The sequence below is a fragment of the Elephantulus edwardii genome, unplaced genomic scaffold (genome assembly GCF_000299155.1).
Source record: "Elephantulus edwardii isolate Elephantulus edwardi_28Jun2011 unplaced genomic scaffold, EleEdw1.0 scaffold00116, whole genome shotgun sequence".
Lineage (NCBI taxonomy): Eukaryota > Metazoa > Chordata > Mammalia > Macroscelidea > Macroscelididae > Elephantulus > Elephantulus edwardii.
In genome coordinates, this window is record NW_006399866.1 from 8,274,027 (window position 1) to 8,286,254 (window position 12,228).

Genomic DNA, 12,228 nt, shown 5'->3' on the forward strand with positions numbered 1-12,228 from the left:
GTAAAATATATGTAAAGAAATTTTCCTATTTAGCCATTTTTTACTGTACAGTTCTGTGGCATTAATGATACTCTCCATGTGGTATAAACTCTACCACTATTCATTTCCAAATGTGTTTCATCATCCCAAACAAACTGACTATCCCTTAATAGACAAGGTCCCATTGCATCCTAGTAACCTCTTCTGAGTTTTGGGTCCACGCTTGCCCATTTTAAATACTTCAAAGCAGCGGGTAGGGGTGTGGTCTCCCCCTTAATGAGAGCCCACAGGCTGCATTACACAGGAGAAGGGACCTTTACAACACCGCTCCTGGCCAGGTTCCAGAACAATCACTGAGCGTCCATCAACCCCCTTAGTCCCCAGGTATTCTCAGAACCAAAGTGTTGGGGGCCCCACCTCACAGCTGATGCAGACACATGGGCTGGTGAAGTCTGAGCAGCTGATGAGCAGCTGAAGGGCAGACAAGGATGACAAGACCACACAGCAGGACTCGGTGGCTCCCAAAGACCAGGTCAGCCTGAACCCAGGAAGGCAGAAATTGGGCCCTGTTTCTGGCGTCTTACAGCTGTGTTCCGTTTAATCACAGACTGCAAATTGAATGAAGTTAAGACAGTGTTGCCTCTTTGAATTTCCCCCAGGCCCTGTTTAATGAATAAATAGGCATGATTTGTAATTAGCTTATCCATTGTGCGAACGCTTCTAAAAGCACCTGAAGTGAGTTAAACATGCCCCCTGCCATCTTGTCGACAATATTAATTCACTCAGCAAACCTTTCTTCCTGGTCCACACTTCGTGTGACCGAATTATCACGTACTGCACTGTGGTGGATGTATTGTGAAGAATTGGGATTTTTCAGCCTGGAAAGATAAAGACACAATGTCCTCAGCAGGCCTGCCTCCCGTTGAGGGATCTGGAGGCTGCAAGTTCCGTTTGTTTTCATCAGCAAATGCTGGATAGTCCACAGGGCAATCTTTCCCAAAACCAATCCTTAAAATTCCCTTGGGCTCTGGCAGGAAGGACGATTAGCTGGTGGCCAGCACTGGGGACTGGAGTGCAGGGTCCCTCCAGCCTGGGGTGTCCTTCTTCCATGCAAGCTGTTGTCTTCTTGCTTGATACAGCCGCTGTTTGAGTCCGCTAATCGCTGCCAAGTCTCAGGCTTCCTATATCATTTATCCTGTAATTAGGGCTGCTTATCATGACTTTCGCCTGCTTTCCATGCTAAGCAAGTGACTGCCTGCCACTGAAATCCCAAATCCTACCATTTCCTTGCTGCAGACTGGCTGGGGGTTTGCGGCTGAGGCCTCCTTGGCACAGGTAGCTGCCTTGATTGCCTCTGCATCCTCCAGCAAAGGTGTTTCCATTCATCTTCATCATGGGCTCAATCTGTGCGCAGAGAGGAGGCGGTTGCCCCGGTGGGTCCTTTCCACCCCCTCACCTGGAGGCTTTCTCTCATCTGTTTCTCCGTGTTCCCAGACACATTTATATCCCGCCTGTCCTGCTGCTTCCTCCCAGTCTGCAAGGGATCCCCAAAACCAGGCCTTCTCCCTCTGGGCTCCATGGGAGAGGCCAGATGCCAGTCAGTACAATGAGGGCAGGTGAAGGTCTCCCCTTCTCCTTCTGAAGGAAAGTGAGGGAGACTGTTCAGTATGCTAGTAAGGCCTTGACACCAGAAAAGGGCCTGGGCCATGTGGAGGGATGTTGGACCTCCCCTTCTTCAAAGACTTGGACTCAAGGGGAAAATGTACCCCGGTCTGAGGGGGATAATGAGCTGCTGCCTTCACGGTTCACAATAATCTCCCCAAACCCACAATCCTGTAAGGTCACAGCCTGTATTTTGCAAAGGAGCAATCAGGTTCCCTTAGAATCTATAAATGAGAACTTGGGAATCTGCTAGACTTGGATTTAGCTCCGGACCCTGCCATTTACTTGCTTAAGGGCCTTGGATAAATCCCTTTACCTCTCTGCCTCGTTTGTAAAATGGGGCTGACTCATAATGACACATTTTGATACCCAGATGAGGGTGCTGGGTGATAATGGGCAATGCCTTCAGCCCTGGGTCTGGCACAGGAAATAGCCAAGGAAAGGGAGGCATTGTTGTGGCTAATAATACCTGGTCCCTCTGATAGCCCCTCCCTAGAGAACAGGTCACCCTCACCTGCTCCCACCATTCCCAGGACTATACCCAACCAGAGTCTTGCAGCCAGACACAGACACTCAAGTCCTGACTTGGTTACTCACTAGTTCTGCCACTCAGATTACTGCCTCATTCATAATATGGAAATGATAAATGTTCATATACCTAGAATAATGGTTATTATTTGCCACAAGGTGGTGGCAGTGGTTGTTATGTGTTGATTGGACTCATAGCGACCATTTGAACAATGTCTTTGAAACCCTTCCCTCTCCTAAGTCAGCCTCCCTGACTTAGGAGATGCGTCACTGACACATCTGACCCAATACTACAGTCGTTGTGTCTATCCATCTCATCGATGGTCCTCTCTCTTTTGCCTTCCAAGCATGAGCGAAGGGTGGACAAAGAGGACATGTTGTGTTAGTGTAAAATGGGACATGGGAAGGTACCCTGTGCTCTTGATGGATGAGACAAAAATAAAGTTGAAGTTAGACTTGGGAAAAAAAATGGGACACATGGACAAGTTCTGGAGTCTGTGTGGAGAGATGTCATATAAAGGGCTCAGTGGGAAGGTCAGTTCTGGGGAAATGTGGGAGGTGGGGTCCGTTTCTCTGTCCCCAGCCTCCCTGGTGTGCTGACCACGCAGCCTGGGCTCCTGGAACCTGCTGCCCTGAGCTGAAGGGTTGTCTTCACGCCACGTTGGTTTTGACCAGTCGTTTGTACCCGTTCTTGGCCACAAGATGGCGCTCAAGGAACAGCAAAGCAGGGACCTGGGAAGAACCTGGCCGGGCCAGAAACCAACCCAAAGAACGCCAAATTCCGACTTTTCATTGAAATCCCAGGAATTTCAGCAGGTAGTATCCTCTCATTTCATCCCCTTCGGTGATCGCACCTGTTGCCCCTCCCTCTCAGAGCAGGATGAGCCGGTGCAGCGAGCTTGTATCCTCACCTCTGTCCCTGCCCTGTGCTTGACCTGGAAGCGGGTTGGCACAGGAGAGGCGACACGGTGTGGCATACCTTCTGTCCCTCGTGGTAGCCCCAAGCTGCATCTTCTTAGCTGTTGAGCTCTGTGAGACCCAGCAGGAAGCGCATAGATTCTCTGTGTGGCTTTTACTTGGCCCCTGGAGCTAGAAAGGTGAAGGAGAGGCGAGAGCACTACCCCAGGCCTGGCCCTTGGGGTGCAGGTGACTGGAGCATGAGTTTGCCAGATCTGCGGGGATGTACACAGGCTGAGCGGTGGGTGCAGAGCGCAGGCTACAGCAGGACTTGTCGAGGTCCAGGCAAGTGCGCCCGAGGCTTCCAAGTTTGGCTGCAGCCAAATCTCGTCGCTACCCAGGACACTTCAGTATGGCTGCGTCAACAATTTGTATGAGTGCTGAATGCCAGGCCTCCTAACCATCTCTCTGCAAACTCAGCACCAAGAGGGTAGATAGCGTTGGTACACAACTTCCCACCCCATTTGTAGGTCCTGGTGGGACTGTCTCGGGGCAAGATGTGTGGGTACCGAGAGCTGGACAATGAATAAGGATGACGGAAGAATTGATGCCTTTGAGCTGTCATGTTGAAGAAGAGTAGTGACTATCCCGTTGACTGCAAACTGAACAAGCATGTATGTCTTGGACAGTCACAGTGTTCTGTAGAGGCAAAGATGACAAAGCTTTGTCTGACATACTTTGGGCACATGGTGATTGTGTACCATTGCGTCAGAACTTCAGCTGACCCTCCAGTAGGTTTTCAGAGTCAGTAAATCACACGGGAAGAAAGTGCCCATCCTTCTCCCTCAGAGCAGCTTGTGGATTTGAACAGCATACCTTTGGCAGCACACTTCCTTACCACTAAGCCACCAGAGTTCCCACCATCCATGTTGTTAGAAGAGGCTATTCCTTGGAAAGGTGGAGGGCCAGTGACAGAGAGTGGACCCTCAACCAAATGGATTGATACTGTGACTGCGGCGATGGGCTCAATGTGTCAGAAATTATGAGGATGGCACAGGATAGGAAAGGACGGGCTTCAGCTCTGTTGTTCATAGGGTCACTCTGTACTTGCCAGCAACACCTCGCAGCATGGAGCAGCAGTGCGGGGCTGCAGAGGGCCCACTGTGGGGTCAAGGTCTTCCCACAGGCTATGAAGAGCTACATAGAGCCCCACTGCAGGAACAAAGGGGAGGACAGCGGATGAGAGCAAGAAGCCCAGCCCAGCAGCAGTGGCAAGAGGCCCAAAGCTGGGAGGAAAAGATAGTGGAGGAACCTCTGGGCAAACCATCTGCAGACACACTCCCTCAAGGGGCACACAAGTTGCCATAAGGTGGCTGCCGTGTTGAGTGCACTGGGATTTGGCTTCGTTGAGGAAGGAGGGAAGGCTGGAGCCTCTGGGGAGTCTTCTTCCAGAAAGGAATATTCAAGGAGTAAGGGGACATTCTAATCAGAGGTTTGGCCAGAACACATCCGTAGAGCTACATGCGGCATGGTATATCTTTCTCCAGCAGCGTGGTTGGTAGGTTTGAACCACTGAGCAGATGAATTCTTTAAATCACAACAGCTTAAATGTGAAAATGGAAGTTCTAAAAATGAATGCAGCAGTAGGGCATGGATTTGAAATGCCTTATTCAGGAGGCTTGGGAAATCTGGGGCCTAATAATAGTGAAGACAGACTGGTAGGTGGGCTTAGCAAATAACTGTGAGAGGTGGGATAGAGTGGGGAACCTCTGATGTATCTGAGATCCCAGGAACCCGGGTGGTCTCGTGGTAAGGAGCTACATTGACAGCCCAATGGCATGTGGTTCATGTCCTCCAGGTGTTCCACAGAAGAAAGGCTATCTCCTCCAATGTGATGTACATTCCTCTGAAAACCTGCTGGAGGGTTGGCTATCATTTGGTGCCCATGGTACCTAACAACAGATTCCAGAAGGAATTATTTCACTCTATTTGTTCATGATCATAGCAACAGCAGGATGGGTTCTTGTATAAGTGTTTGCTTTTCTCCCAGTCTAATCATGTGGCAATGGAATGTCTTTACCTCCTTACCTCCTTGAGAGCCTTGATGCATAGCCAGTGCCTGCCCATCCTTCAGCGAATGCCCAGCTTGACTGGTGCAGAAATGGAGTGCTTTTCCAGGACTCTTGGTTAAAATCCCCCATTAATCAGAAGCTCAGTGGAGCCTCATCTATCAGGGGTTCCAAACATTTGACTGATGGCAGCCTCCATGGTGTCATCTCATTTTAACCACAACCGCAAATAAATGACAGCAACAGAAAAATCTTTAAAGATCAATCCCCCCAACTCTATACACTAAACTCACACAGAGGGCAAAATTAGAGCCTACGAAAACAACTATGAGAAGTCATCGCACCCCAGTGAGAATAGCAAAATTTAACAGAACAGCAAACAACTGCTGGCAAGGTTATGAAGAAACAGGAACCCTTATTCACTGTCGGTGGGAGTGTAAAATGGTGCAACCACCATGGAAGACTATATGGCGCTTTCTCAAAAAGTTGCAAACAGAAATACCATTTGACCCAGCAATTCCACTACTGGGAATAAAACCCAAAGAAACCATAACTGACATCCAAGCAGATATATGCACACCCATGTTTATCACAGCTTTGTTAAAATAGCAAAGAGTTGGAATAGAAACAACCTAAGTGCCCATCAACAAACAAATAGAGAAACTGTGGTATATTCATAAAATGGAATACTACGCTGCACTGAAAAATAAGGAACGCATGAAGCATTATACAAAATGGGTGATCCTGGAGGACATTATGCTGAGTAAAATATCTCAGTCACAAAAGGACAAATAATGCATAGTGCCACTGTTGTAAAAGGGGACTTACATAAGGATTGGGGGGAGACTGAGAAGGATGGGATAAATTATGTATACTTCATTGAAACAGATGAGGGAGAGAACTTTTTAAAAAGGATATATGATTAGGTATTATTGTCATGACAGGAGTCCAGAACTAGGCTGCATAGTGGAGTGGACTTGAGGGGAGGGATTGTATAACAGTGAAAGAATTTTTCTTTTACTTTTCAAAGAGAAGAGCAAACTGGGGACCAGGAGTGGGCAGGGAGAAAAGTACAACAATGAATGGAAATCCAAAGTCTCTGTAAATTTTCATTAACATTATTAATAATAAAAAAATTAGAGCCTATGAAAGATAGTGGAGACAACAAGACTCAAATGAGGAAAAGCCCTTCAGAGAAGACCAATCTTCTGGTAAATGGCAGAGCTATGATTAGACCATCTTTAGATTTCCAGAGGGTCTGGCACTTTAACTGCACATCATTTCAAACCCAAGACTGTTCAGTAAGTGCTGAGACTCATCCGAGGCAACTTATACTACACATAAAAAGAAATTCAAATGGATTAAGGACCTAACTGTGCAAATTAAACCATAGAATTCTTCAAACAAGTAGAAGTAACACTGTCAAGTCTAGCTTTCAAAAATGAACTATCTAATAACCAAAGCACAAATATCAAAGGACAAAATATACAGGAATTCTTAAAAAATTAACACTTTTTTCATCAACAGACTACAAGGGAAGAGATAAGCTACTGACTGGGAGAATATCATTGGAAACCATGCATGCAGTAAGAATCTAGTAGCCAATGTACACTAAAAACTTAGTAACAAAAAGACAAATCGTTCAGTCACAAAATGGGCAAAGGACTTGAACAGCTATTTCACCAGAGGATATTTAAATGGCCACCAGACATATGAAAAGATGTTCAGCATCATTAGTCATCAGGGAGATAAATATCAAACCCACAATGAGATTCCATTACACTCCCACCAGGATGGCTAAGATAAACACAAACAGAAAATAACAAATATTGGCAAAGATTTGAGGAAATTGTCAAACCATTCAGTTGTTGAAAAGCTGTGTGGTGGTTCCTAACAAACTAAAAATAGAACCACCACATGACCCTGCAATTCTACTCCTGGGTATTTACCCAAAAGGCTTGAAAACAGATTTTTAAAGATATTTATATGTTGTTGTTGTTGTTATGTGCCGTCAAGTCACTTGTGACTCATAGCTACCCTATGTACAACAGCCCTAAACCCTGCTCTGTCTTGTGCCAGTTGCACTGTCTCCGATACACCCATCCCGATTACCCCAGTCACTGAATCAATCCATCTCATAGAGGGCCTTCCTCTCCTGCGCTGTCCCTCCACCCTACCAAGCATGATGTTCCTCTCCAAGGACCGGTCTCTCATTACAACATGTCCAAAATATGTTAGACAGAGCCTCAGCATCCTTGCCTCCAAAGAGCCACCTGGTTTAACCCTTTCCAGGATGAATCTGTTTATTTTCCTAGCAGTCCATCGTACTCTCAACACTCTCTCCAGCACCACAGCTCAAAGGCATAAATTCTCCTTCTATCCTCCTTGGTCATTGTCCAACTCTCTGATGCCTAACAAGTGATTGCAAAGACCATGGCCTGTATCAGATGCACCTTAGTCTCCAGAGAGACACCATTGCTCTTCAGTGCTTTGGAGAGGTCCCTAACAGCAGACTTTCCCATGGCAATATGCCTTTTCATTTCCTGGCTATTGGTGCCAAGAGTGTTGACTGTGGAGCCAAGCAAACTAAAGCTGTGTACAATCTCAATCTCTTCACCAACCATCCTGATGCTGCCAATCGGCCCAGTGGTGAGAATCTTTGTCTTCTTGACAACGAGCCTCAGTCCATATTGGAGGCTGCAGTCCTTGACCCTCTGTAGCAAGCACTTCAGGTTCTCCTTAGTTTCAGCAGGCAGGGTTGTGCCATCTGCATAACGCAGTTTGTTGATAGATCTTCCACCAATCTTGACCCCACATTTCTCCTCATAGAGTCCAGCCTCCCGGATAATTCATTCTGCATACAGGTTGAAAAGGTATGGATATATTATATACCAAGGTTTATTATAGCAGAGAGCCAGAAAGTTCACAATAGATAGTAAAAACCATGTAAATGCCCATGATGGATGAAGACTGAAACTGTCAACAATTTCATCTTACTTAAATCCACAAGCAACAATCTTAGTACCAGCAGTCAGGAAATCAGGAGACGTATTGCACTGGGAAAGTCTGCAGTCAAGGATCTCTCCAAATTATTGAGTAACAAGGGTATCAGTTTTAGGACTAAGGTGCATCTGACTCGGGCCATGGTCTTTTTGATCATTTGCTAGGCATCTGAAACCTGGACAACGAATAAAGATGACAAAAGAAGAATTGATGCCTTGGTGTTGGAGAATATCGCATGGACTGCCAAAAGAACAAATATGTTTTAGAGAAAACACAACCGTAGTGCTCCTTGGAAGCAAAGATGATAACGCTTCATCTCACATACTTCAGGCATGTTGCTAAGAGAAGTTATTCCATGAAGAGGGACATCATGTTTGGAAAGGTGGAGGGTTGACGAAAGAGAGGATGACCCTCAACCAACTGGACTGACACAGTGACTGCAGGAATGGGGCTCTAGGGTGTCAGGAACTGTGAGGATGGCACAGGATAGGATAGGGTCAGATCTGTTGTTTATAGGGTCACTATGGGTTGTACTGGACTCGACAGCACCCAACAACTAACAAATGCCCATGAACAGATGAATGTATAAATACAGCGTGGTATATACACACAATGAGATACTACATAGGAGAAATGAAGTCTTTATCCATGCTACCGTAGGGGTGGACATTGTGAACGAAATAAGCCAGTCACATATGGCCAAGTACTGTGCAACTTCACTTACAATAAAAATACAGGAGAAGACAAATGTACAGGGGCAAAGTTTATTAGTGGTTACCATAGACACAGTGAGGAGGGAGAATTAATAAAAGTAATGTTTAATTCAGGAAAGGATTGCACAGCCAAATATTGTAACTGCTGTCAAAAAGTTGTACACCTGTAAGAAAAGTTGTAATGGCAAAAGTTTTGTGGCATCTGTATCTACAACAATAACAACAAAATAGCTACTGGGATTACTTACAAATAACCAAACATCTCATGGGATTTGGCTCCTTGGTTTGAAACTGTAGAGTCATAATTTCACAGGTCATACCGGTTAACTGACCTAATAACACATTTACCGCTTCTGTTCTACTTCCTGGCTTATTTTGTGATGTCTGGGATCTGAAAAGCTTATATGATGCCAGCTGAGGTACAACAGTTTGTTTCTATTCTCCTGGCCCAACAGAGGAAGGAGAGTCAGGAATAGAAAGATATGGAATGTGTGGCTAATTGCCTCCACGAACAACTGCCTCCTCTGGCAGGAGACCAGATTAGAATAGTATGCAGCTACCAATACAGGACATTTAAACCAAATATTCTATGGGAAGGGGGGGAATCCTGATCAAAATAGAATAGAAAAATGCAGAATAGAATTCCAAAATATCAGGGACCCTAGACCTTCTGAAACTATGGCAGGTGGATAAATCCCTAAATGAATCCCTTATACCTTAAACCAAAATTACTCCTTGAAATCATCTTAAAACTTCATCTAGCTTAACTAGTAACAAAGAACTACCTTGGATATAATTCTCTTTCAAGAACTATTTATATGGGATCAAACTGATAATAGAATCTTAGTGAGGTTACCTAGGAGCCTCAGAAAAGGAGAGTCAGAATGGGTGCATAACCTGAAGAATGTAATCAATGTAACTAAATTGTACATGTAGAAAGTTAGATTGATGTGTTTTGCTGTGTAAATTCTCAACCAAAAAAAAAAAATGTAACTGAGGGAAGGAGATTCAGAAAAGTAAACACTGCTTAAGGTTTTGCTGCCATGTTAGTTGGTAGAATCTTTCCCACCTTCCCTTCCTGTCATCTCTCCCTTTCTAGTCACTCAGACACTTTCCTTTCCACTGGGCTGGCTCACGCCTCTGAGCAGGAGCAGATGCTGCCTCACCTCCATCTCTTAGAAAGCCATCAAAGAAGGAGCAGTGAATGAGGATACAGTGAACAAGCACCCAAGTAGGCCCAAGGAAAGTCAATCCAAACGCTGGTGTCCATGTGTTGACTGCAGGGACTAGAAAGAGGACACAGGAGCATGCTGGTGCCTCTGAAAGGGTTCTTGTGACTTTAGCAAGGACAGACCAGGCTGCACTTGGTAGACAAAACAGCTCCCAAATCAGTAGCCAGCGTTGTTGGAACTGCTGCTGCTTCACAAGGGACACTGGTTAAGAATGGATACAATGGTGCAACTGCTGTGGAAGGCGGTATGGCGCTTTCTCAAAAAGTTGCAAATAGAGATATCATCTGACCCAGCCAATTCCACTACTAGGAATATATCCCAAAGAGACCATAACTGACATCCAAGCAGATATATGCACACCCATATTTATTGTGGCTTTGTTCACAGTAGCAAGGAGTTAAAAACCTAAATGCCCATCAACAAACAAATGGATAGAGAAGCGGTGGTATATTTACACAATGGAATTCTACGCTGCATTGGAAAACAAGGAACTCATGCAATATTATTAAAAAATGGGTGACTCTGGAGGACATTATGCTGAGTGAAGTATCTCAGTCACAAAAGGACCAATACTGCATGGTGCCACTTTTGTAAAACAGGACTGATATTGGGGTTGGGGGGAGACTGAGAAAGATGGGTTCAATAATGTATACTGCATTGAAACATATGAGGGAAAAACAGTTTAAAAGGGATACGTGATTAGGTATTTTTGTCATGACAGGAGTCTAGAGTGAAGGCTACATGGTGGAGTGGACCTGGGGGAGGGTTTGTAAAACAATGAAAAATTTTTCTTTTACTTTTCCAAGAGGGTAGTGTACTAGGGGGGAGGGTTGGGAAGGGAGAAGAGTGCAACAATGAATGAATGGAAATCTAAAGTCTGTAAATTTTTACTGAAATTAATAATAAATTTAAAAAAGAATGGATACAAAACACAACACAAATTAGTGATTTAAAAAAAAACTTAACTAAATGACACGATTGGCAACATGATGATAGATGGTGAAGAAATTGAGATTGTTAGCAGCTTCAGTTTACTTGGCTCTACAATCAACACCTTTTTTTAAAATTAAATTTTATTAGTTCTAATGAATATTTACAGAGATTTTGGGTTTTCATTCATTCATTGTTGCACTGTTTTCTCCACCCTCCTCCCCAGTTCGTTCTTCTTTCCTCCCCCATTTCTGTTTTAATTGTCCAATTGCCACAGTGCTTGTCAAAGCCAGTTCTGATTAATCTCCTTTGTCAGTGTGTCCCTTGCCATTCCCTATCACTCCTCCCTGAGAGACTTCACCCTGATTCATAAGGAAAAGGGGATGGCGTATTCTCTTAGCTACTTCCTGCTGAAAAGGGACGCTGTGGGTTTCAGGGTGAAGGTCTTCTCTCACTACTCTAAAGGGCCCCTTTGGCAGTAGGAAACACATAGACTATTATGGGGATGGATTTTGGAATTTAGATGCACTGTTATCAATTGTGCTTAGCCATACATGTTCATATCCTTGAAGATGTATCATGGAAGTGTTGCAGCCTAGAAGATACAAATTTAACAAGTTAAAAGTGCATGAGTCAAAAATTGAAAAGCAATAATATTCTGAGTAGAGGTTCTAATAGTGGCACAAATCAAGTTACAGAGGTAAGGTGCTTCCATTGCATCCTTACTCTAACTTCTTTTTTTTAATTTAAATTTGTGATTAATTTCAGTGAAAATTTACAGAGGCTTTGGATTTCCATTCATTCATTGTTGTAGATATGTCCCCTCCCAAGGCTCCCCCCCACCAGACATTACCCTCTTGGAAAAGTAAAAGATTCTTTCATTATTTTACAAACCATCCCCCAGGTCCACTCCACCATGTAGCCATCGCTCTAGACTCCTGTCATGACAGAAATACCTAATCACATATCTCTTTTAAACAGTTTTCTCCCTTCTCTGTTTCAGATCAGCATACATTATTGAACCCATCTTACTCAGTCTCTCCCCAACCCCAAGGACAGTCCCATTCTACAACAATGACACCATGCAATATTTGTCCCTTTGTGACTGGGACATTTCACTCAGCATAATGTTCTCCAGAGTCAGCCATTTTGAGTAATATTGCATGAGTTCCTTGTTTTTTAATGCAGCATAGTATTCCATTGTGTGAATATACC